Consider the following 25,758-nt stretch of genomic DNA (forward strand, 5'->3'; position numbering starts at 1 on the left):
TAAATCTATGCTCACTCTCCTTTACCATGCTACCCACCAGGGGTATGTGTGTGTACGCATACGTGTGAGACTTTCGGTGGGAGGTGAAGGCTGAATGTACCATTTATGGATTGAAGTTGAAAAAAAGAGGAAACTATTGGGAAGGAAAGGAAAAATTAAGATTGTTTTGTGAAATGTAGTCTCTTGAGTAAAAGAATGTAAATGAAATATGTAATCTGTATTCTTCTAAAGTGAGCAAAGGTGAAATGACTCCAGGTTTTTACTGAGTGAAAAGGGTTTGGATCAGTGTGAAATAAGCCTGCCCCATTCAACATCCCGAAAGAATAAACAAAGGCCCATTGTGTGTATGTAGGGCCTGACAGAGATCAGTGGAGGGGAAGATGTTATCGAAAGCATTCTGTGTCCTTGTGTTAGTTTCCAGAACTAGTGGTTTCCTAGGCTGTAGCTTCCTGTGGCTATAACTGTGTGCCACAAACTGGGGCACTTAAAACAACAGAAATTTATTCTATTCTGGAAGCCAGAAGTCTGACATCAAGGTGTCAGCAGGGTATCAACAGGGTTGTACGCCCTCTGAAGGCTCTAGGGAAGAATCCTTGCCTCTTTTAGCTTCTGGTGGTTGCCAACAATCCTTGGCTTGGCTTGTAGGCACATCTCTCTAATCTCTGCCTGTCTTCACACTGCTTTCTAACCCCTGTGTATATCTGTCTGAATTTCTCTTTCGTTTCTATTATAAAGACACCAGTCATTGGATTCAGGGCCTACCCCAATCCAGTATGACCTCCTCTTAATTACATCTGCAAAAACCCCACTTCCAAATAAGGTCACACCCTGAGGTTCTAGGTGGACATGAATTTTTGGGAGACCATGTTCAACCTAGTATACTTTCTTCTGCAAAGCTCTGGTTATCCCAACCTGACATTGACAAGTTCATGCTGGAATGAATGTCAGCACCAAGTGCTGACATTAGAAGATGTTGATTTTTGACTGGGCTACAGTAGAAGGGAGACTCAGACAGTGTGGGTTTCTAAGGGAAAAGACATGTTGAGTGCAATGAGGACTTCAAGTTAAATCTTTACACAGTTTTTGGAAACCACATTGGAAGAGAGTGTTCCCTGTTCCAGAAACTGAACTAGCATTTCCAGGAGGAGGACTGAGGCAGATTCACCTCCTACTAGAAATGCAAGTGCACACCTGCCCACTCAGGAGCTAATGTCCTCGTGGAACTTGGTTTTCCAACCTCCACTGGGGCCTTTACCATGCTTCACCCCTTGTCTGTGCCTGAATCCCATCCTTCCTTCTTTCTTAGGAACCTTGGCAGTCTCATGCCTTCCTGTTTTTCTTTTTTCTTTTCTTCTTTTTTTAAAATTTATTTATTTGACAGAGAGGGAAAAGGAGAGAGCACGCGCAAGCAGGGGGAGCGGCAGGGAGAGGGAGAAGCAGGCTCCCCACTGAGCAGAGAGCCCCATGCAGGGCTCGATCCCAGGACCCTGGGATCGTGACCTGAGCTGAAGGCAGCATGCTTAACTAACTGAGCCACCCAGGTGCCCCTGCCTTCCTGTTTTTCTTAAGATGGAGTTCTAGCTTTATAGGAAGACCATTACTGCACAGGTGTCTTGCAACTGTCACAGTTATGTTTTCTCAAGAATAGTCCTTAAAAAAAAATTCTTAGCACTTAAAGTGTTTCTGTTGCTTTAGGACTCTGTTGATACGTGACTCCTGCTTTTGCCCCGCCTCTGCCTTCTACATGCTGAACTTTCACTTGTTAGGGTTTGTCATCCTGTCTCTGGACACCTGCCACTCCCTAGGTTGAGTCCCTCTGCCCTCCTACTCTTTGTGGCTAACTCAGTTTGTCCTTTGGATCTTAGTTTAGAAGAAGAGTCTACTAGAAGTCTTCCTTGTCATGTTGAGACTAGTTAGGATGCCCCTTGTTCAGGCAGCTGTGTCCATAGGTGCGAGCCTCTGTGATAGCACGGGTCACTCGATACTGGACCTGTCACCTTCTCCTCCTAGACTGTAAACCACACAAATGCAAAGTCATGGCTGTTTTGTTCATCATAGGATTCTTTAGAGCTTAGCCCAGTGCCCAACAAATACTGGGAACTAAATAAATGTTTAGAGAATGTATGCCTGTATGCATGCATGCTCTGACCCTATATCTATGAGTTCAGCATCCAGGACAGTAGCTCTTTTCTTGTAGGCCTTGGAGAATCACTTGCATATCAAACACTAAACATGGCGTGAGCCAACATGTATTAGGGGAACTGGGAACACAGGGTTCTTATAAAATACTTCCCAGTAATTCGGGGACCTGGAAGTTAATTTGGATTCCTTATATTTCACAGTTACTGGTCTAGTGCATCATCATCTGAGCTAGTGCTGATCATCTTTGTTGGAGAGCCTTCTCCAGACCCCCTGACACACTTGCCTGCTTTACTTATGCGTGTGAGGAAGATTAATCACGTGGCCTCTGTAGCCCATTGCAGTTGATGGTGGTTATTTTGGGGTGAGCGTGGAAGCATAGACATATCTTCTTTCCTGTTCATCTTTTGTTTTTATCCTTCCCAGAAAGTGTGTGCCCTTGTCCCATTGAGGGAAAAAACTACAACCTGCATGTTCTGACGGATCTAGTTCTGGATGGGAAGTTCATTTGATCTCTGCTGAAATAGATTTAACCCACAAATGAAAGGGTCTGCTACTACAGTGTGGGATTATTTATACTTCATGCTTTATAGGAAGTCTTGTGGCCCTAAAATTTTAGAAAGACTGGTAGTACTTTCTAAGTTTCTTATAGTCAGAGTAGTTGTATTTTCTCAGAAACAAGAAAAGAGGTAATTTTCACTTGACTTTATGACTTCAAATGACTAGATTTCCTGAGTCAGCAGTCTGAATTTCAGAGAATGCATTCAAGATGAAAAAAGAAAAACTCAGTCGATGTCCAGAGAGGAATGGTGTAGGGACACACCACGAGCAGGATCATGGGCACTTCTGCCCCTGGAAAAGGAGACAGAACTGGAGCTGGACAGTGTGTGTACATTTGAGCTTTGGTGGTGGGAGAGGAAGGAGTGCTCTGATGCGCTCTGTCTTCTTCCTGAGGGGTGGTGTGGGGGGCCGTCTGCTGGGAGTGAGGGGAGAGGTGCAGTCAGAGGCAGGCTGAAAGCGGGAAGGGCTACAGGTATTCCAGCAGCCCTCAAGGCTCAGTTGAAGTTGTTGACATGAAAACCTTGGCAGTTTTATGATTTTCCCTGTCAGCATCCAAAGGCTGAAATTTCTATTGGAATAGGCAATGATTTCTTCCAGGTAGACAGCCACTTTGTCTTTTGATCATTCCCATTTGGCAGAAGCCCAGTCCTGCAGACACTCATCTGTCTGCATTCCTCACACAGCACCTGAGTGACAAGCCCATGACCACCTCTCGTGTTTCTCTGGTCAGTCCACTCTCCCTCCCTGCACACAACCATTTGAGACCCTCTCTGCGCTCCCAAACTGCCAAGCACCCACTACCCTCTCCTTTGCAGATGGCCTTGCTTCCTGCTCACTGAGCAACTTCCTGTACTCTCCCACCACGCGCCGACTCCTTCTGCCACAGTGGAGGGCTGGCCTTGCCCCTCTCAGGTGGATTCTCTGATTCTCCATGGGCCTTTCCAGGATGTCTTTTCTCCCATACTTTCCTTTTCCCTTTCAATGGAATTCTTCCCATTTCTGTTTCTTCCCTGAACTTTTCCCGGAAGCATAACTACAGACAGTCACAAACTGCAGGGTACAGCATGATAAATGTTCATGGCTCTGAAGTAAACACACCTGTGTAACCCAGCGCTCAGCTTAGGGAGCCATGTGGCCAGGACCCCCAAGCTCCCTGTGCTCCTTTCCAGTCAGAGCTCCTCTGCCCTCTCTGTTCCTAAGAGCATAGAGTAACTTTGCCTGTTTTGAACTCTGTAAGTAGAATCATGCAGGGTGTCCTCTTAATGTTAGAGGGTCCTGGGGCGCCTGGGTGGCGCAGTCGTTGAGCATCTGCCTTCGGCTCAGGGCGTGATCCCGGTGTTCTGGGATCGAGCCCCACATTGGGCTCCTCCGCTGGGAGCCTGCTTCTTCCTCTCCCGCTCCCCCTGCTTGTGTTCCCTCTCTCGCTGGCTGTCTCTGTTAAATAAATAAATAAATCTTAAAAAAAAAAAAAATGTTAGAGGGTCCTCTTCACTTCTCACCTGGCACTTTCTCCCGAGGTTCCAACCTCTGCTTCAGTTAACCCTCTACACGTTAATGGCTCACAAATTTGTATCTTATAGAGTGCTGACATCTTATCCGAGTGCCAGTTCCTTCCATCCAGCTACTGTCCTTGACATCTGTTCTTGGGTATTACAGATATCTGAAATTGAAGTCATGTTCTTAGTCTCTAAACTGAGGTCTGTCCTAGTGTTTCCTGTCTTAATGAATGGTTCCACCTCCACCTGGTTATTCAAACAGAAAACCTAGGGGTCATCCTTGGCACTTCCTCTTCCCTCACCTATTGTGTTCAGTCCACTAATCCGACTGATTTTTCTCTCCTAAATATGCCTTAAAATCACCCACTTCTTTTTATCTCTACCACTGCTTTGGTGCAGGTTACCACTCTTCCTGTCCTAGGCTACTAAGGTAATCTCTAGCATGTTCACCCCCAAGTACTCCTGCTTTCCACTCACCTGTTAACTCTACTTTAACTGCAGTTTTCTATTTAAAATCACAAGTGTGGGGGTGCCTGGGTGGCTCAGTTGGTTAAGCGTCTGCCTTCAGCTCAGGGCATGATCCTGGAGCCCTGGGATCAAGCCCTGCGTCAGGCTCCCCACTCGGCGGGGTCTGCTTTTCCCTCTGCTCTTCACCCTTCTCGTGCTCTCTCTCTCTCTCTCTAATAAATAAAATATTTTAAAAAATTAAAAATAAAAACACAAGTGTGATGTTCCCATTTTAAAATGTATAAAAAGTAACCACTTCAGTGGCTTTCCATTGCTGTTAGAATAAAGATCAAGACTCATGACTTGTCCTACGCCATCTTCCCCATTCTCACCATGCGCTGTGTCCCCTCGGGGCCCTTTCTCTCTTCTCATACAGGCCTTACTCCCTCCCACAGTCCGTTGTGGTCAACTGTCTCCTAGAGATCTGAGCTCCACCTCTTGCTGCTTTGGGGTGGTTTTCCCTGACCCTCCTGACCACAGAGGGCTGCTTCGTAGTACTTGGCATAGTTTGGGTTTTACGTTGCTTGTGGATGTCTTTGATGTCTGCCTCCCTGCTGGATGGTGACTTCCACACAGGAAGGGGCTGGGTGTGTTCATGCTCTCTGCTGAGGGCACAGCACTCGATAAACATTTGTTGTTTGGTGTCCCACGGAAGACAGATGAAAGAGTCTTCGATGCTCACTAAATCCACTGGTTCTGTGCGGTTCTTGCTGGTTGGGAGCTGGCACTTAAGAGGCAGGGAGAGGAAGACAACAAACAAGGAACTGCATCCCTAAATACACAGACTAGCTCAGGTGGCTGTCTGTAAGGGACGGTGAAGCAAAGCCAGCAGAACCCTGTGCTGAGAGAGCCTGCAGGGAGGGGGTGAATCAGTCGAGAGTGGTTAATGGAGTGCCGCCCTCTGAGACGCCCTAACTGCTGAGAGGATGCCAGCTCCTGGAGGGTCAGGGAGATGCGTGGGCAGGGGAGCATTTGAGGCATTGAGGGGGAACAGGCTTGGTGAGTTTGAAGGCTGGAAAGGGGACCAGTGAGATGGTGTGCAGTGTGCGGTGTGCAAGAGGGTGTGGGGGTGAGATTGGGTGTCCCGAGTGTGCCTTGGAGAAAGGACCACGCACTTTAAAGAGCAGTGGGGGGTTGAAGCAGGGGTGTAGCATGGTTTTATCCATATTTTTAAAAGATTGGGTTGACAGCTTGTGGAGGCGCAGGAGTGAAGCTGAGAGATGGCCGATTGAGCAGCTGTGGAATTCGTCTGAGCTTGGCCAGGGTGGCTGTCGTGGCCGCAGAGATGAGGCCAGGTAGGTGGACAGAAGTCACAGAGGGAGGCAGATGCAGGGTAGAGGAAGTGAGGTGGGCTTTCTGCATGGACACGCCTGGGATGGGAAAGTGAGGAGGGAGCAGGCTGAAGGCTTGGGTTTGGGGGTGCTGTTTGTGATGCAGTCCTGGGCTGGAGGTGGAACTTGGGAGCTGACATGAGGATGGCATTTTAGCCCGTGTGACTGGGTGAGATTACCTGAAGAGAGGTTATAGACTTGGGAAGAAGAGGGTCCTCCATTGGAGACCTGTAGCACCCCAACATTTTAGAAGTCAAGCAGAGGAGAAGGAGGAGTGTCCAGTAAAGGAAATAAGGAGTGGCTAGTGAGGCAGCAGGACAGCTGGTGAGGGGCCACAATGCAAGCCACAGAAAATGTGTCATATGATCCCATCTAGTAAACGAGGACAGTGCCCATTGGGTTTGGCGATAAGGAGGTCACAGTGACCTGGATAAGAGTGGTTCTCAGGGGAGGGTAGAGACAGAAACCTGATCGAGAGAATGTGAAGCATGAAGCTCCCAAGAAGTTTTGCTGTGGGGGAGAGAGGGTATTTTGGCTGATAGGTGGGGTGGGGCTATGGGATCTAAAGAAGTTTGTTTCAGGAAGGGAGATCTAGAACATGTTTGTATGGGAATGGACCAGTAGGTAGGACAAAATTGTTGCTGGCAAAGAGAATCATTGCAGGATTTAATTTGGAGAGGCCTCAGGAAGTGCTGACTGCACACCAATGGAAGGGCTGGCCTGTGAGGAGCAGGGCCCTGCCTGCAGGAAGTGGGGGGAGGATGGCGGGGAGTGTAGGTGCAGGTGCAGCCAGCTGCCAGATCGCCTCTGGGAGGGTGAGGACACTGCCGTCAGGGTGCTGATGTTTTCTCACTCAGTTATTGTGCGTTACCAGCCCCAAGAGAGGGAGGTGGAGGAGATACAGGAGATTTGAAGAGAAAGGAGGGTACCAGGGACATTGCTGTTACGATTGCGAAGCAGCAATTGGGTATACTGGGAAGTGTGAAATACACATTTTCAGAGGAGTTTGTGGAGGCCTGGTTCCCATTTGAGTTTTGTCATCATGGATTCAGTAAAACCTGGGATCATTCAGCTGCTTCTGTGCCTGCATGGACAGGTGGAGAACTGGATTTAAGAAGGTCAGAGTGTTATTAAAATGGTGTGACAGGGAGAAGGCGACAAGAGAGCTAGCAGGGAACGCAGGAGAGGAGCTCTCACAATGAGCGGCTGACAGGAGAAATGGAAAGCTTAGTGCTTGTGAGTCTGTGGGTGAAGGATTACTGGGGTCGGTTAACTGGCAGGGGACGAAGCACCAGGTAGTCAGAGAGTGGGTGGCTTGAACGGATTTTGGAGATGGTGGTGCTGTTATTGGTGATAACAGAGCTGAGGTATGGCCGTGGAATGGTGATGCAAGAGGAGGGTGACTGGTGAGAGGGGTGGGGCTGCGGAGTCTGCGCCAGGAAAGGAAGTGGGAGGAAAAGGCAGACAGGGTCTGATTAGTGGGACAGAAAACCAGTAGCAGATTGGAGGTCCTCTGGGAACAAAGGAAAGATGCTGTCGGATTAGCAGAGTCAGAAGGCTGGAAGGACAGGGTGTTGTGGTCAAATGATCGGGTTTCCCCGGAGACAGGTCAGGTGCTACTACGTTTATATGCCGGCGTCCCCTCCTCCTCTGCGTGCAGTGATGTGCCTGGGGTGTGTGGGTTAGTGGTGTCCCCGCCGGCAGAGTCGCGTTAGCTCTGCAACTGAGAATGCTGGTGTGTCTCTTTCTCATGACTTCACATCTTCATTATGGGGATCTCATAAGCAAAGGCTTACTGGGTGTTTTGGGTTTTTTTGTTGTTGTTGTTATGGGAAATTTCTCATAAACTCAAAAGTAGAGGAAATAATAAAATGTATCCCTGTGTACCCTTCACCCAGGTTCAAACCCATCATCGTCTGCTGTTCTTGCTTCATGTGCTCTTTTACTTTGTTTACATGAGAAGCCAGTCTACTGCCTGAGTGAGGTTTTGTGGGCAACTCCAGGTCCATATTGGGTATCAGCATCTTACTGATAATATGAGCACTTGGGAGCTAGCATTTCAAAAACGAAGAAAATACATAATACAGATGTCTGTCCTTGGGTCTCCAAAGCATGCTCCTTCACATTTTGACTGAGTGATAGCATAGAAAACATCCTTTTTTTTTTTTTTTTTTTTTTTGTGATAGACTAGTACATCTACATTATCTTGATTATTTACAAAGGAAACAGATGCAAAATTGTGTTAGGTGATATACTCGCCTAAGACTAAATAGAAATATGCTTTTCAATCCTTTCCATTCCTTTGCTTGAACTTCATTCACACAGCAGCTGCCCTGCATCTTTTAGTCCCCAGTCTTTCAAAGGCATCCCTGTCCCATCCCCACACCAGACCTCCTCCCTCACCAGCCCCCACTTCTTCTCTGTCGTCAGTGCTAACATGACATGGTCCTCAGTCTCCCTGGCTCTGGTCTGGGGTCGACTGGTGTGCCCTTCTGCAAGCTTATGTCCTCATAAGCCTGGCTGGGAGGTTTTAGTGGCTCTGCGTGATCTTCTCTTCTTTGTCACTGGGGTCAGTTCCAGGTGTGTGTCCCTTTGTAGTCCCCGTGTCACAGTCTGCCTCACAGAATAGCACTCTATGGCGTTATGCGGCATCTGGCTTCACAGGTGTATGCAAAGTCTGATGTTGAGGCTTTGGCTGCTTATTCCTGTAGGAGAGTAACTGGATTTTTCTCTCCTGCTGAGTCAGGGTGATTAGTCTTGATTTTATGTCTAGCCTGTACAGAGTATGCTCTAGCTTCTGGAGCATCGGTCATGGTTTCCTGACCTCCCCCTCCGTGGTTGAATGGCTGGCATTCCTCTGATGCCTTCTGTCATCTTGGCACCAAGGGTCCCTGTGGGATGCTGTCTGTCCATGTGTTGCACTCATTGGCATCTCTATTCTCCAACACTCGCCCTGTGGACACTGGGTCCTTCTACTTTGAGTTCCCCGTTTACAACCATGGGATCATTTTAAGAAAAATTCATGAAAAACTAGTACACTCTTTTTTCTCAGACAAAATAGTATTTTTTGTTCAGCCATGTAAAAGAGAGTAATATATGTAAAAGGTGTATGCAGAAGTATGTTCAAATAATCTCTCTTTCAGAATCCACATCCATTCCTTCCAGCACAGCGTGAGCTTCTTCCAGGGCTGAGGGACTGTTACCTGTATTCTACATCAGACTCAAGGTGAAGTTTGGGAAGAAAATCAGTGTCCTCACTCTGTCCTTCCTCTTGACATTTGCCCCCTGCAGGTGTGACTGGAGGGGGCTCCGGGGCTCCTTTCCCCACAAGCATGTGTGCCTACAGGGAAAATTAAGGCCAGTGCAGGGACCCTGTTTGTCTCCCACAGCCTCAGGCTGTGGTTCAGTGTTAGCATTGCCTCCCAGTCTAGAATGGGGAGCGCTTGTTCTGAGCGGTCCTCAAAGGGTGACAACTCTGTCCTCCCAGCTGTGAATCCTGCACCTCCGCCTCCAGATGGCCCTTCCCAGTGCCAGCGCCCAGAGCTTCGATGCCCTCAAGACAGTTTTTCTGTATTTAGGACTCATTTTTTACTTCTTTGCATCTCAGGATCAGGTATTCATTTGCCGATCCCTCATTTTTAGCTGTACTGAGAGGGCAGTACTGATTTGGATATTCCTTCATGTCCCAATGTTTAGATGAGTAAAAGATTCCATTGGACAGAAGGAGGGCCCCTTTTCATGGAGGGTGGGGATTTCATGGGCTAAATTTAAGCAGTTTTTCTCTCAATTCTCAGCAAACTCTAACTTCCTGTTTGAGCAGTTCCTCCCCCACTGTTGGTTGAACCTCCAGACTTCTGGCCCATTCCTGAGGTCTCATGTGGAAAGACTGAATGTTGCCCTGTGTAGTGTCAGGAGACCTCAGGACAAGGCTCCTTCCTCCTGAGGTCAGAAGGGTGTCCTACAGGCTGTCCCCTTCAAAGCTCTTATGGAACATTGGATATGAGACATGTCTTGAATGAGAGAATCTTGGGAACGTGTGCATTTGGGATTTGTAGGATTTTGTAGCTCATACCTGCCCCCTTGCTTTCCAGTCTTCTTTATGCATATGGATGCAGTGGGGCAGGTGATGTTTAGGAAAGTTTATGGCGGGATCCTTTGTACTGTTGTTTGTCCTGTTGTTCTTTGGTTGGTCACGTGGGAAATTGGCTGGACTTTCTATCTTTTTTTTCTTTTTCCTATAAAATGTAGCTTACCCCATCCCCCACCCCCACCATGGGGTAAGACTTACAGGTATGTCTGAGCATTTTTACCTGGAAGGAATTGTGACTGATTCCTCCTTGAGGGAAACTCTGGTGGGAGTTCATGTGGGAATTTCACGTCCCTGAGCTTTGGGGTGGAGTTTTTGCCCTCTGAGCGGAGTCAGTCTCTCCCGAGGCCAGTCTGGATGGGTGCCCTGACCCTCACTGCTTCTTTTCCAAGTGAGGAGAGCCACGCAGTGTCTGGGTTGGCTGGTGAGGGAGGAAGGGTGGAGTGTGGCACTGTGCCTTTGTCCTCCACTTGTCCCTGCCCTGAAGCCATGGACTCCTCTCTCTCCAGGGACATCTGCAATGCTGTGCACATTCTTTCATGTGCTCAGGGTTGAGCTCCCTGAGAAGTCAGCCATTTGGGAGATGATATTTGTTTAGTTCAGTTTCATGTCTGTACAGTGTACCTGGTTCTGGGGTCAGTTTGTTGTTGCAAGAGGAGCAGGAAAAGAATGTCTTAGCATTAACCAATTTTTTTATCATACAAAACTTCAGATACACACAGAGGTACAACATTTTGTTTATCATTTATCCATCATTATGTGTTCATTACCTGACTTCAATAGTGACAATGTTCTTGCCACATTTGTTTTACTGTCCTTTTTTACTATCTTTATTTTTTTCTGAAGCATTTGAAGACCCATCTCAGACCCATCTCATGTCACTTCATTCCTGCAAACTTCACTATATGTCTCTGAGAACACTGACATTTGTTTACGTGACTCTAGTGGTGTTCGCACACCTAACACAGTTGGCTGCATTTCTTGTACAATGTGATACCCCATCCCTAATCATGTTTCCTCACTTGTCTCCTTTCAGCAGTTGGTTTATTGGAATCAGATTCCAAAGAAGGTTCTCATGTTACATTTGATTGTTAGGTCTTGAGTCTCTTTAATCTAGAGTAGCTCTCCCCCACAACTCCCCATTTCCAGGCCATTTACTTGTTGGAACAATGGACAGCTGTCCTGTGGACTTGCTCACACTTTGATATTTTTCTGCTTGCTTCCTGGCATTTCTTCTATCCCTCCTTGTTCCTTTAAATAAAAATAATGTCTAGAGTCTTAGTTAGGTTCTGGTTCTATCTTTTGGCAAGAATATTTCAGAGTGGTGGTGTGTTTCCTATTGTATCGTATTGCGGGCGCACAGGTCTGGTTGCTCCTCTTTTGAGTTATGCTAAGATTGGTGAGTGGGTTTAGGTGATGACAGCCTGATCCTCACAATGCAAAAAAGTTCCTGGTCATGGTCAGTTATTTCTCGTTAGAGTTACACATTTACTAGCTGGGTTGTTGCATTACCTCAAAAGATAGTTCATAGAGGGGCACATGGGTAGCCCAGTCAGTTAAGCATCTGACTCTTGATTTCGGATCAGATTGTGATCTCAGGGTCGTGAGATTGAACCCCGTGTTGGGCTCCGTGCTAAATGGGGAGTCTGCTTGAGATTCTCTCTCTCCCTCTGCCCCTCCCCACCATGCTTTCACTCTAAAATAAATAAATAAATCTTTAAAAAAAAAAAAGATAGCGGGGCGCCTTGGTGGCACAGCAGTTAAGCGTCTGCCTTCAGCTCAGGGCGTGATCCCGGCGTTCTGGGATCGAGCCCCACATCAGGCTCCTCTGCTATGAGCCCGCTTCTTCCTCTTTCACTCCCCCTGCTTGTGTTCCCTCTCTCGCTGGCTCTCTCTATCTCTGTCAAATAAATAAATAAAATCTTTAAAAATATATATAAAATAAAAAAATTTAAAAAATTTTTAAAAAAGATAGCTCATAGAAGAAAAAGTAGGATGGAGGCACAGTTCTTTCCTTTTAATTGCCAGTTTTCAGGGTAAAAAGTTGGTGGTCTAGTTATTTCCAGTTTTGTTCAGTGCCTTGAATCTCTGTCTCTCTGCCTGTCTGTCCCTCTCTTTCTCTCTCTGCTCCCCTCTACCTCCATTCCTCACCCCTGAAATCATTGTGAACTCCTGAAGTTTTGTATATTTAATTTGTTTCAGTAGATTGCATTCATTATTCCTTTTGATGCTCAGTTGTCCCATTTTTGGCCAATGGAAGTCTCTTCATAAATTGGCATTGGTGTTCTTTTGGCATGATTCTTTTGCTCTCTTCCTTTCTGGAATAACGAGATGTCCCAGGCTCATTTTGTAAAATGCTGCTCTGGCCTTGAAATCAAGGCCTCCAAGGATCCCTGTGTCTTTTGGTGGAGAAGGGTATTTAAGGGAAGGGTGTTTTGCTGTTGGTTGTCATTGCTTCTAGGTCTTTTTGGTGGATTGAGCTAAAAAAGACATGAATTCAAACTGATAAATCAAATTTTATGTTGGATGATTTTTTCCTTAACTTTGATTTTATGTTTGTTTGGTTTATCTTACAGTGAATCTTGGTTCCTAACAACGTTAACAAAATTACTTGTTTGCTTAATCTTTATAAACACACCAGTGTTGTTATAACTAACAAACTATTGAAAGAAGTTTGATTTCTTTGCAGCTTTTTTTAAAAAAGATTTTATTGAGAGAGAACGAGCACAACCAGGGGGTGAGGGGGGGCGGCAGATGGAGAAGTAGACTCCCCGCTGAGCAGGGAGCCCAATGTGGGGCTCCATCCCGGGACCCTGAGATCATGACCTGAGCCAAAGGCAGACGCTTAACTGACTTGAGCCACCCGGGTGCCCCCTTTGCAGCTTTTTTTTGTTAACAGCATGTGTCTCTAAGTATGTACACTCAGTATGTGGTACTCAAAAGCCCTTTGTGGATGTTACCAACTTGAAAATTAAGTTCATTCTCTTCATTTAGTTTAAAATTTTAGGTATCATTTTCCTTTTTTTTGATTTAATTTTATTTTTGGAATATATATAAACATATTTCCAAAGCCAAAACTACATAAGAAGGTACATTCGGAAAAGTTGTACTACACCTTTGCTCCTTCATCTCCCATAGATAATTGCTTACATTCGGTTTTGTGTTATCCTCCATGTTAATTTGTGCACGTTATGTGAACAAATACGTAATTCACATTCATATCCCTGCTTTGCACAAAAGTTAGCATAGTATATATGCTGTTCTGTGTCATACTTTGTTTACTAAACAGTATGACTGGGGTTTGCTCCATATCAGTGCATAGTGTTCTTCCTCCTTCCCTTTTTTTTTTTTTTTTTGAACAGCTAAGTAGCATTTTATTGTGAGGAAGTACTAGAGTTGATTGGACCAGTCCCCTGCAGATAGGCCTTAGGTTGTCTGCAGTTTTGCCATGACAAATATTGCGTCAGTGAATAACCTAGGACATCAGTCACTTCCTATTTTTGCCAATGTATCTTGGGATGGATCTCTAGAAGTGTAGTTATAGAACAAAGGATAAATGCATATATAATTTTTCTAGCCACTGACTATATTTTTGCTGAAATTTGGGTATCTAGTTCAATTTCGTAATCCTAACACTTCCATTTAAAAGCAGTCCAATTTATTTTGCCACTTTAATGTTGAAATCTCATTTGCTCATTGCCCTGTCTTTGTATAGAACATACTATTGAAAGTGTTACTTTAAGAAGATCTCTTGATTTCACTTAATTAATTAATTGAAGTGTCAGTTACTGATTATAGAATACAGGAGATGAAAAGATTATTAAAGTCCTAAACCTCACAAGAGTTCAAATAGAATATTTTGGGATTTATTTTATTTCCTGATCATTCTATTTGTTGTATATTTTGTCCCCTGTTGGTTGTCAAAAGACTGATAATAAGACACTGGGAAATGTGCCTCTATACCAGAATGAAGTGGGATATGTCTGTTGGGGGAAAAAGGTTGTCATAAAATATTCTATAGATGCATTCAAAAAACATTAATTGAACATCTCTCCTTCACTGGAATGTAACTGTGAGCAACACACAGAGTTCTTCCTCATGGCATTTACATCCTACTACAGGAGATGTATCAAAAACCAAGAAACAATAAGATAATTACGAGCTCTCTGTGCTTTGAAGAAATCAAACAAAATCAAATCAATTAAAATAATCTCAGCCAGGGACTTTCTTCAGGTAAGGAAGGGGCAGCTGACACAGGAAGCCACACGCCAGGTTGGGAAGAAAGCATTTCAGGCACTAATTTGGGGTGTTGGGAACTGAAGCAGAGAAGGCACAAAGCAAGGTGGGGCGGAGAGTGAAGGCAAGGGTCATGCAGGGCCTTGGGTTTTTACTCGAGTTTGGATTTTATTTTAAGTATATCAGGAAACCATTGAGGACAATTAAGGGAATGACATTTAATACCAATGTGTCATAGATTTATTATTTCTATAGATCAGAAGCCTATTCAAATGGGATGTTTTAGTTCTAAAGCAAACATTGACCTTTCTAAAGTTCAAAACGGAGATAGTTTTCCTTCTTGCTCCTTTATGCAGGACAGCTGCTCCTCATATTTAGGTCTTCTGAGGATTTCTTTTCTTTTTCAATAATATTCCCTTGATATTGTTTAGATAATTAACAATAAGTGGTTGTAAGTGGATTATATACTTGGGCTATGAACAGGAGCATGATATCTACAAATTCTCTTCTTCAGACCTGCAAATCCAAGAGATACATCTCTCTGGAAGATAAGAGAGCTTCTTCCTCAAGATCAGGAAAGGTCTGTATTGCTGCTGTCATGTTTATATGAAATTAATTATGGAACCAATAGCAATTTTTAGAAAAGAGGCATTTTCAATATATTATGTTTCTGTTACAGGAGACTGGAATGAGACCCATGTAGGGAATCCCCAGAAGGAAGGATTGGCACACCTGGAACCCGAGGAGCTTGCTTCCTGGGAAGGCTCCTGTCTGATGTGTAGGAGGCAGAATGTCCTACTGACTCTTCAAGGGGAGACTACAGGGGATCGAGACCAACAAGCAATATCTCACCCTCCACCACAGGGGACACTGTGCAGTCCTTTTTCTAGAAGTGGGAAGTACGAGATTGTTCTACAAGAGGAAGATTCCAGGGGCTTAAAAACGCAGAGGTTTGCACCTTGGGAGCCCCTTGGAATGTTGACAACTCAGGATCTAAAGGAAAGTTCCATGTTAATGGGTTACAGAATTCATGTGGAAGTAAATGTCACTTTATGATCAATAATAATACTGAGTGAGGAGCACTATGCAGGAAGAAATCTTCCATAGAAAGACAGGCAGGGAGAAGCTTAGGCCAACCTTAGACCTACCTAATAGAGCAAGCCTGAGATAAACTGCCAGAATGGCCAAATAAGAGACTCTATGAAATAGCAATCCTGTAACTATAGTAGTCTTACAGAAATTTTTTCCTCTAAATCACGATACCAAATAGGAAAAATGATCTACAAGTGCCCCATGTGTAGGGAATTTTTCTCTGAGAGAGCAGATCTTTTTATGCATCAGAAAATTCACACTGCTGAGAAGCCCCATAAATGTGACAAGTGTGACAAGGGTTTCTTTCATATATCAGAACTTCATATTCATTGGAGAGACCACACAGGAGAGAAGGTCTATAAATGTGATGATTGTGGTAAGGATTTTAGTACTACAACAAAACTTAACAGGCATAAGAAAATCCACACAGTGGAGAAGCCCTATAAATGCTATGAGTGTGGCAAAGCCTTCAATTGGAGTTCACATCTTCAAATTCACATGAGAGTTCATACAGGTGAGAAACCCTATGTCTGTAGTGAGTGTGGAAGGGGCTTTAGTAATAGTTCAAACCTTTGCATGCATCAGAGAGTCCACACCGGAGAGAAACCCTTTAAATGTGAAGAGTGTGGGAAGGCCTTCAGGCACACTTCTAGCCTCTGCATGCATCAGAGAGTTCACACAGGAGAGAAACCCTATAAATGTTATGAGTGTGGGAAGGCCTTCAGCCAGAGCTCGAGCCTCTGCATCCATCAGAGAGTGCACACTGGGGAGAAACCCTATAGATGTTGTGGGTGTGGGAAGGCCTTCAGCCAGAGCTCAAGCCTCTGCATCCACCAGAGAGTGCACACTGGGGAGAAACCTTTTAAATGTGATGAGTGTGGGAAGGCCTTCAGTCAGAGCACCAGCCTCTGCATCCACCAGAGAGTGCACACAAAGGAGAGAAACCATCTCAAAATATCAGTTATATAGAACGTTTCGCTAAGAGTTAAAAATCTTAAAACCCATAAGTGCCACTAGGAAGGAAACCCTGTAAATACCTACATTGACCCAAGAAATTTTTACAGCAAGCCCCAGCAGGACATTCTTTTTGAAGAGGCATATGTGAGGTTGGTTGTGGTTTTTTTTTGTTGTTTTGTTTTGTTTTGTTTTTGATTCATGCCAAGTGTGTTCCACAACTTGACTTTGAATCTGGAATCCCTCTGAGTGCCCAAGACGGGCTGTGAGGTCCCAGTCGTGGGTGTGTGTTTCCTGGGATTTGGGCATGATACTTCAGTAGTGGGAAATATGGCACAGGAAACCATGATCATTGCCCAGCCTCCTGCCCAGTCACCTGTCTATGCTTTACCTAAAAGTTACCCCAGACATCCCCCCTTCAGGAGCTCATGCCCTTCCTTCTCTCAATTCAGGCATACTGGTTAATGCATTTGAAAATGGACAGCTCCCACAAAGCCAGTGTTCTGGTATTTCTGAGGGTATCCCTTGGTTCAGCCCCTACATATTATTCCATAGATCCCATTACTTCTGAGCCCACTTTACCTGTATGTCCTCACAGTACCCGTAAATATCCACCCCTTCCTAGATGGCATTAAATTTCATTTTAGATTTTAGGTGACTCATAATTTCCATTCACTTGGCCCATCAGAGAAATCACTGGCAGACATACATGCCCTTGAACTTTTCTTGAACTTTTTTTTAAACATTGTGAATTCTGCTAATCACTGTGTCTCTATGTTAGACTTAATTTTCTAGTGGCTACATCACATAATTTTAACTTGAAGTTTTTGGAAATAGCTGAATGTAAATAGGGAGGAAGATGGCAACCAAGCAAAGTTGGAACTTTTCTCCATCCAGAATTGCCCTCTTGGGCTCCTTTTGTAGCATGTGGAACTCCTCATTAGCTAGGGGAGACCATAGGAGAAGTGGATGGTGGGAGGAGTCACTAATAATATTTAGTCTCTGTTTCTGTAATTTTGGGCAATAATGCGTAGGAGTCCTCGATACCTTCATTGAGGATCATGTATTCCTTCATTTTTAGGCATGAATGTCTATGTCACTCTCTCCTTTCCTTTCTTCATTCATTCAACAAGTATTTATTGAACACCTCCTATGTGCCAGGCACTGTGCTAGGTGCTGGGAATACCACTGAGTAAGACAGACAAGGGCCCTACTCTCATGGAGTTTACTTCTGGTGGAGGAGACAGATGATACGCAAGTAAGCAAATACATAATGTAGTTTGAGATAGTGATTAAGTGCTATGAAGAAAATAAACTAGGGTGATGATTTAGAGTGGGGGTGGGGTGGGGGTGGGGCATTATTAGACAGCGGTCAGGGAAGGCCTTTCTGAGGGGGGCACTGGAGTGGAGTGCGCAAGGCTGGGAGCACCGGCTGGTTGGCCCTGCTGCCGTGTTTGTGCAGTGGAAGGCGGCCAGGCGCTGGGGTGGAGCGAGCAGCAGGGAGGGGAAAGATACTGAGTTGCTCAGTATCCTGACGTTTATAGGCCCTTTTTATTCTTTTCTTTCTTTTGTTTTTTTTTTTTTTTTTTTTTTTGGTGGCTTGATTGGTATTAAAAACTCATGTGGAAGAACTCAAGGAATGTTTAGAAGACCAAAAGTCCCCAATGACTAGAACAAAAAGCAACTAATTTTTACCTTTGTTTCTCTTCTCATTCCTATTTCTCTTGATTCCCACATGTAGTCCTTATGCTCAGGAAGTCTTGGGGGAAGTTAAGGATCTTTGACGCTCTGAAATGGGTGAGCAGGTTCGTGGTGTCTGTCAACTGTCTAAAGAGGTTGGGAAATGAATTACCCGAAAAAGTCATCGAAATACTGAAACAAAGCTTGATTTTCTCTTCATATTTGAATTAATTTCTTCTGTTTGACTGGAAGGGGTTTTGAGTAACTAAAACCTCAAGGCATAAAGGAGATTTAAAAGGAGCACATAATTTTGTGGGTGGGCCATGAAACTAGAGATGGGGTTTGGGGATAATTGTGTCCCTCTCTGGATTTTCATCCAGACAGCTCTGATCACAGCCTTTGGGAAGTAAGTCCCTTCTCCTGCGTGTCCTCCTTGCCCAGGAGAGGGCCAGCCTAGTTCCTGGGTGAAGCCCCTTCCAGGCCTGATGCCCTCGACTACGATTTACTGTAGTGTCTTACCCTCGTCCATGTCATGGTAGCCTGCGGCGTTAGAGAGCCGCCTAGACTTTTAGTTGGTAGAGAGACAGCTGAGATGTCATCGGTAGGATTTTAGTTTTAGGAAAAATCGGTTTGATTTCTAGCTTTATTACTATTAGGTGTGTGAGCTTGGGCAGATCGCCTAATCGTTGAGTCTAGTTTTCTCACAAAATGAGGACATTAGGCTAAATGATTTCCGAGTTTCCAGCTAGTCCTAGAGTTCTATATTTCTACATAGTTGAATTATTTTATCATGCTGTTGCTGGGGAATATGACTAACACTTTGGAAGCTACTAATTTTATGTCGAGCTTTAAAGTCCATAATTGTTATCTTCGGAAAATATTATTTGACCTACAGTATGTCCAAATCAATTTAATAAAATCACTTTATAACAGGGTTCTGTGCTTGACATGTGGTTGTGTGAATTTAGGGTCATCTGTGTGTGTGTGTGTGTGTGTGTGTGTGTGTGTGCGTGCGCATGGTGGGGGGTGGCTTGTGTATTATCCCTAGGGTGACCATATGATTTACGGTCCAAACTGGGCACTTAAGAGTAAAGGGGGTGCTGTTAATGAGGACCACAGGCTTAAACTGGGACTGTCCCAGCAAACCAAATTGTGAGGACACCTTGGCCCAAGGGTCACAACCCAAGCAAGTAAGGAATGACTAAATTGCGTCAGTCGCAAGGTCTGTGGCAAACTGGAGAAGGCATACCTTACTGAAGGGATGGCCCCTGCTTGGCTGTAGCTGTTTATTTCTATGCTAGAATGTAGGTCAAAGGTTCCCACATATTCTGCTCTTTTAAGAGTAAACCAGCAAGCTGGGTTTTTATATAAAATTTAGTGACTCTCCAATGTTGGCAGCAAATTCATGTTCCCTGTGTGACCCATCTTGGTCATTTCTATTACCTGTCTAGTGCCCATAGGCTTTTATTTCACTTTGCAAAAAAGCCCTGCTCTAGTCCCCGATGACTGTGGCCCACTCCTGGTAAGGTGTGACCTACTCCTCGGGGAGGCTGTGGTGGCCCATGTTCCATGCCATGGCTTCAGCACTGGTTTTGGCATCTTCTGGCTTTGAGGGAAAAGTCTACATCCCACTCCCACCATCAAAGTGGAAGCAGTCCAAACTGGCCTTTTTGACAAGAGGGTTTGGGAAGAGCGGTCACATGTGGGCTCACATGTCCCCCATTCAGTCACGGTGCCTGCTGAGATTTAGGGTGTGAGAGAGAAGTCAAGGCTGACTTCACAGTTTCTGACTTGGGGCCATGAATAAATGGCAGATTGCACCATTAAGAACTCTGTCAAATAAGAGAGCCCCAAACATCCAGATGGTCTGCTGTAGAGACCACGGACGCCCAGGCCCGTCTCAGGCCACCTCAAGGAAGTTGTTGGATTCTTTAGTGTTGTGTGAGCCTGGACATGATGCATTCTGAGGGACTTCCCAACTCTTGGTTCTATTACCCTAAAAAACGTTAAATGATTAATTTTTCTGTGCAACTTGCTGTTATTCTCAGGCATTTGAAAAAATAGGTGAATGGAAAGCAAATAATCAGAAACAGATGGAAAAAGTCCTCAATGGTGGAATCAAACCTGAGGGGAGAGGCAAGGAAGAGGTTGACACCATCACTGGCGGGAGCCGAATATAAATAGCATTGCCGGGTTAAGATAGAGATAAGGAGAGATAGGGAGAATGAGGTTGGCAGAGCTCTTACTCTCTGACCTAATGCAGTTCCTTAACTTCCCTGAACCTCAGGTTTCTTACCTATAAAATGGTTCCAAAAATACCTAACCCGTGAAATTGTTGGAAGGACTAAGCAAACCTGTGTGAAGTGCCTACCATTTAGTAATACAACCGGAAGAAAACAATCCCAGTTGCCTATTAAGGAAGATGGGTCCCGTTGTTCGGAGTTCTTTTGTTCTGCTGAACCACACTGTGATGGGTTTGGGCGTCTAAATGTGGGGGTAGAACCTAGAGAGAGCTGAATTTCTTCATGTGAGAAGAGCCGGCAGAACTTGACTCTCCCAGGGTAGTCTGGGACAAGACAATAGAGTGGAATTGGAAAGGTAGTTGGAAGAGAGGGACCCAGGGGTTTCATAGATGAACCCTTATGACCTCAGAATCCCTCCTTAACGTCTTGAGATGCTTGGTCCGAGTGGATTGCTTATGGAAACTAGAAGGACTGAGCACTGTGTCCCAGCTGGAATGGGACAGAGAACATCTGTACATGATAAAAATAAATGTTAGAGCCAGAAGAGAGCAGCCACAAGACCATGAGCTCCAAGGAGTGCGGAGAAGCCTCTGGGAGAGCTTCAAGCTGCCCCAGGCAGGGAGGCCGCTGGGTCTCTTACTACTCCTAGTGTACCTAGATAGAACACTTGGAAGATCATGAGTAAATGAGAAGATTTTTTTAAATCATTCCCATATTGGGCACATGAGCAAATCCAAAGATCCCTAGGCCTTGTGTGTATTATACACGTCAGTGAGAGCTTGGCGTAGATCTCAGTGGAAGGTGACTGTCATACCAAAGTGCTTTCATTGCTCGGATTTAGGCACATGCAAACTAAATACAGTGTTAGAGTAAAATAATAACATATAATGATTGCTTTTATTGGTCTTCGGGTGAATTTATGCATTTTATAGACTCTGTCTTGTGTGTACCTTGCCAGTTATATTTACTAAACGCTTCTGAAAATGGGTTCATTGAGGGGCTTCCCCTCCTCTGGCCTGGCCCTGGCCCCGGTCTTCTCTGCATCGTGAATTATGGTGGGAGTGTTGTGTTTGGAGAGATTTCAAACCTGGTATCTATAGATGTGTTTCAGGGAGGTCTTGAACCTCCTTAAATTGTATGCAGAATTTTGTGTATATGTGGGTATATGCATTTTTCTAGGAAGAAGGGCTTTCCTTGAAGGTGTGACTCCAATCAATAAAGAACACTAATTGAGGAAAACTATCTGATTTAGCCATGTGGTTGTTCACTGTGTGGGAACCTTGGGGAAAGGGACACCTAAGAGTTCAGAACAGAGGTGGGTCCAATGGAACGAATAGAAAATGTTGGATGTAATAAATGGAAGAAAAAATATCACACTGTGCTGTGTTGTAAAGAGAGAGAAGTCCTTTGGCATAAAACAAAAGAGACATATGGGTGTGTTGTTACACCGGATGTAACGGATCCGATGTGTTATGGTGTAATGTAATGTGCTTAAGAGACAACTTCTGTGAGCAGTGTACCCAAGCTGAAAGCTTGTGTAGTTGAGAACAGCTAGGTGTTTCAGAGCAGCTGGCTGGGAGGTGGAAGGAGTCGGTTATGTGAGTGAAAACACTGAAGCTACAACAGAGTTTGCCTCTTGGTTGCAAGGAAGGCAGTTCTTGCTGTGACATTGGAGTGAGGTCCCCAGTGCTGGTGTGGGCTGTATTTAGATTCTCAAATAAACCCATTCTATTGCCTGGTGTTGTGTTCTTCCGTGTTTCATTTCTGTGTCCCACTTGCCTGCAGTACAGAATTAAGGTAATACGTCTTCGTTAACATTTAAGTCCATCATCTTGAGCCTTCATCCTGTCTCCAAAATGTCCTCCTTACCCCCAGCACTCCTCTATCCCCATGTGCCCCCCTCCTGCCTTTCTGAGGTAAGCTTGAGAGACACAGGGATTTAGTTGGGAGGGTAAGTCCTGTCCAAGTCCCATGGAGAGTGAGCAGAATGTCGGGACTGGGATGCCAGCAGGCCATGTTTCTGTGGCTGTCACTGCTACGCTGTTACTGCCAAAGGCAGTGTTTGGAGAGAACCAAACTCTCTACGGCTTACACACCAAGACAGGTCACTTGATCCAGTAAACATCAGGAAAAGAAATTTTAAAAAGCACAGTGTATAACAAGATTGTGGGAGTAAAGTGAAAGCATTCATCCTAGAAAACGTGAATGGGTTGAATTCTGCCATTTACAGACATTTTCAAGTTGAGTGATAGGCTTCACCACAACCATGTGTAGAGGTTGATTACGAGAGAGTACTTGCAGGAAGGGACACAAAGGCTGACAGGGAGTGGAAAAACACCAGGAAGGCGTTCACAAAAAGGACACGAGTAGTGGGAGAGCATCGCCCATCAAAGTAGGATGCAAGGTAGATGGCATCGATTTATGAACTTTGTCGAGAAGGTGGTTACCTACTTTTACTTGGCCAACATAGCTTTGAGAGATGAACAGTTTATGTTTTTAGAAATACAATGAGACAGTTAGTAATCCCTCATCTCAGGCTATATTGATCCTCATGTCTCAGAAATCTGCAAATCAGCTAGACCAAGAAGGATCTAACTACTCGACTGGCTTTATTAATAAACGATCTGCCAGTTGTCTTTTAACTGTATGCCAACAAACCCTCTTGGAATATTCACGAAAATTGACCCCTGTTTTATGCCAGAAAAATCTCACTAAATTCCAGAATGTGGAAAATCCCCACAGGTCACATTGTCTGACCATAACACAATAAAAATCGAAGTTGCCGAGAAAGAGCCAAAAATCCTATCCACTTGGAAATAAAACACAGCAGAACATCCTCTTCCTTCTCCAAATTAACAGCTAGAGAGGAAATCAAAATGAGTCCACATATCATTTAGAGACAAATGACCAAGATGGCATCACATGTCTTGTTGGATGGGACCAAGATGAGTAAAATGTATTATGGCCTTGAACCAATAAGGGCCTTTATCAAGATTCTCATCTGTTCCTGATCTTCTCACCTGTTACTGTACTGAGTCGTTGAAAATGTGCTTTTTCATTTTTATTGAATTTTTTAAAATTTTATTGAATTTTTCATTTTTACTGAGTAAAATTGAATTTCACTTTATTGAAAAATAAGGAAAACACCTTTTTTGGTCATCCAATTTTTGAAAATTGACACAGGTAATAATCTTAAGAGGTCATTCAGTTATGCCTTCTTATTTAAAAAAGGATTTAGTAGTTTTTTTTTTTTTAACTCTGTTCCAGGAGAGATTACATAGCACGTTAGATTAACATCTGTGTCCTCCACTTGCCAAAAGTACAGAATTAAGGCAAGTGTCTATTCCAGGAGAGGTGGGTTCCCTGAGTGCCAGGGGCTGAGGAAGCCAACCCCGGCAAGAGTGAGCCTGAGTGGGATTGCATGTGGTTTAGGCAAAGAAATGGGGAATTTCTTGCACATGAGAAGTTACAAAGCAACTGATACCTTTAAACTTTATTTACTGTATTATTCGAATCCCGAGTATTATATATTTACTTGTTTCTACTTGATCGAGCACGTGTTCGAGGGAATTTTCACTACGAGTCTGGTTTGGTTCACTTCTCTTAGGTATTTCTAATTCTGTGCTGCTCGTTGTATAACAAATGCCCATGGTTTAGTTTTCAATTGTACCCTCTATGGAGGCAAAATACCAGCCTTCCATCTTGTTACATGGTGTTTCTTTGAGTTCTATGTCAGCACAGTTCTTCGTGTATATACTAACGTGTATGTGCATATCCTGCCTTTTTCCAGGGAAATGATCAAAAGCGGTGTGTGTGCTGCTGTGCAATTCATATTCGCTTAGCGTGCACCTTCGTAGCTGTTCGATATCCACACGTTCGTACGTGCATCTTTTAATGTTTTAATGGATATTTCCAACTGTCCTCAGTTCATGGAAATTTTGTCCATGTTTTCTCTTACTCCCGTTTCGCTTTTTCTTTTTTTTTTTTGAAATGTGTAAATCTTTGGTTTAAATGATAAGTCTTTGGTTTTGTAAGGAGGGTGGTAAAGACTCAGCTGAAAAACGTTCTCTCCGATGGCTAGCTAGTTACCCGATCGCTATCAAGTCTTCTCTGCACAGATTTGAAATGTCAGCTGCACTATAAGCCAAACTTCTCCTATATATTTGGGTCTATTTCTATTCCATTCAAATATTTTTAATTAGTATATCTCCATTATATGCTTTAATATTTGCGGGTCCTCTCCCCTTCATTACTCTTCTTGTCCAGATTTTGCCCATCTAGTCTGGAATGTTGGATCAGCGACCTTTAAACCTCAGTGTCGGGGCGCCTGGGTGGCTCAGTTGGTTAAGGGTCTGCCTTCGGCTCAAGTCATGATCTCATGGGTCCTGGGATCAAGCCCCATGCTCAGGCTCCCTGCTCAATGGGGAGCCGGCTTCTCCCTCTGCCACTCCCCCTGCTTGTGCATTGCTCTCTCTGTCAAATAACTAAAATCTTTAAAAAACAAAACAAAACCTCAGTACCATTTTGTGTTAGCTGTGTCTTGTAAACAGCGTAAGACCATTGTTTTCGGATTGGGTGTTTCAGTAAAGACACAACACATTTTCTTTTTTCTTTTTTTTTTTTTTTATTGTGGTGCATTTGTGTTTCCCACATTCACAGCCTGTGCCCACTGTTTTGGGTTCTTACTCCCAACTCTGCAGTTTGACTTTTATGGGCTGCACTGCCCTACATTTTATTACCGAACCCCACAGACTCGCGCTGGGTGCGTGCATGTGTGTGTGCCAATCCGTTATAATAAATCTCTCTCTCTTTACATCTCTATATATCCTGTTGGTTCTGTTTCTCTGGATAACCCTGAATAATGCAGCCTCTAATGTGTTTTGGGGCTTGGGCAAGAGTACAAATAGAGACCATGTCTATTGAAATGGAAACCCACATCCATGCTGAATACTTTCTAAGCTTGATTTATGAGTGTAAAAGTTATAAATCAAGCTAACAAAGTGATCCATAAGATAAATATGTTCTGTTCTTCTACTGGAAGGCTGCCCAACTTCAGACTGCAGTGACCCTCCAGTGTTCCGTGCTGGTACATGGCGGTCCAGGAGGGTGGACACCCCTGACCATGGTCCAAAGACTGGCCATCCTCCACCCCCACCCCACCCCACAGTTGCCTCTTTGTTGGTCCTCACACCAGAGTGTCTATACCAGCAGCCGGATCTTGAGGAGGGCACTGGAAGAAGAGGCTCATGCAGGCCGTGGCAGCAAGCCTGGGCTGTTGGGGAAGGAACCTGCAGGGCAGGGATATTGGGAGTTTGGTGTAGAGGCAGGGCTCCAGGTTGGCTCACCTCTTGGATCCTTCAAGGATCCGAGTGGAGGCCCCTCTTGACCAGGTCAAGAGCAGTGCACACTGACCATGTACCAGCAAAACTATC

General features: G+C 44.6%; 1 long non-coding RNA gene across 1 annotated transcript in view; it reads left to right on the plus strand.

Annotated features, from left to right (window-relative positions):
• LOC103661125 overlaps positions 1–15,420 on the plus strand; it is a 41,644-nt gene extending 26,224 nt beyond the window's left edge. Inside the window, exons 3-4 of the long non-coding RNA XR_005831774.1 lie at positions 14,872–14,937; positions 15,037–15,420. This is a non-coding gene — a long non-coding RNA (uncharacterized LOC103661125). The remainder of the gene's footprint in view (positions 1–14,871; positions 14,938–15,036) is intronic.
• Positions 15,421–25,758: the final 10,338 nt, after the last annotated feature.

Source organism: Ursus maritimus, unplaced genomic scaffold, assembly GCF_017311325.1.
Source record: "Ursus maritimus isolate PB19 unplaced genomic scaffold, ASM1731132v1 scaffold_33, whole genome shotgun sequence".
Taxonomy (NCBI): Eukaryota; Metazoa; Chordata; class Mammalia; order Carnivora; family Ursidae; genus Ursus; species Ursus maritimus.